Source organism: Malurus melanocephalus, unplaced genomic scaffold (assembly GCF_030028575.1).
Source record: "Malurus melanocephalus ecotype Western Australia unplaced genomic scaffold, MMel_1.1 scaffold_2095, whole genome shotgun sequence".
Taxonomy (NCBI): domain Eukaryota; kingdom Metazoa; phylum Chordata; class Aves; order Passeriformes; family Maluridae; genus Malurus; species Malurus melanocephalus.
The window spans coordinates 12,320-13,570 of record NW_026625327.1 but is presented as its reverse complement, the minus strand read 5'-3'; positions in this window follow the sequence as shown (position 1 = coordinate 13,570).

Below are 1,251 nucleotides of genomic sequence, written 5' to 3'. Positions count from 1 at the left end.
CCCAGCAGCTCCCACTGTCCCCTGTCCCCTGTCACACGTATCCCATGTCACACATGTCACACACACGTCACACCTGGTGGCACAGCTGTCCCAACAGCTCTTTCTGTCCCCTGGGCAGTCCCTGTGCCACGTCCCGCAGTCCCCGCAGCACGGCCGGGTAGCTGTCCCTGCGGATGGCTCCCACTGTCACCCATGTCACACATGTCACACATGTCACACACGTGTCACACCTGGTGGCACAGCTGTCCCAGCAGTTCCCCGTGTCCCCCTGGTACTCTCTGCCCCGCATCCCGCAGTCCCCGCAGCACGGCCGGGTAGCTGTCCCTGCGGATGGCTCCCGCTGTCCCATGTCACACCTGTCCCATGTCACATGTCACACATGTCCCATGTCACACCTGTCCCATGTCACACCTGCTGGCACAGCTGTCCCAGCAGTTCCCTGTGTCCCGTGGGCAATGTCAGCCCCGCGTCCCGCAGTCCCCGCAGCACGGCCGGGTAGCTGTCCCTGTCCCCTGTCCCTATCCCATGTCACACATGTCACACACATGTCACACACGTGTCACACCTGGTGGCACAGCTGTCCCAGCAGCTCCCCGTGTCCCCCGGGCACTCTCAGCCCCGCGTCCCGCAGTCCCCGCAGCACGGCCGGGTAGCTGTCCCTGTCCCCTGTCCCTATCCCATGTCACACATGTCACACACGTGTCACACATGTCCCATACCTGGTGACACAGCTGTCCCAGCAGTTCCCCGTGTCCCCCTGGCAGTCCCCGTGCCACCGCCCGCAGTCCCCGCAGCACGGCCGGGTAGCTGTCCCTGCGGATGGCTCCTGCTGTCCCTATCCCATGTCACACGTCACACACGTGTCACACATGTCCCATACCTGCTGGCACAGCTGTCCCAGCCGTTCCTGCTGTCCCCTGGGCAGTCCCCGTGCCACCACCCGCAGTCCCCGCAGCACGGCCGGGTAGCTGTCCCTGCGGATGGCTCCCACTGTCCCATGTCACACATGTCACACATGTCACACACGTGTCACACATGTCACACCTGCTGGCACAGCTGTCCCAGCAGCTCTTTCTGTCCCCCTGGCAGTGTCAGTCCTGCATCCCGCAGTCCCCGCAGCACGGCCGGGTAGCTGTCCCTGCGGATGGTGTCATACGTGTCCAGGAACTCGCGCTGCTGCCGCGGCGTCCAGAAGTGACGGATCAGGAGCTGACGGGGAAACAGGTACCTGGAGAGAGGGGATTTGTGGGG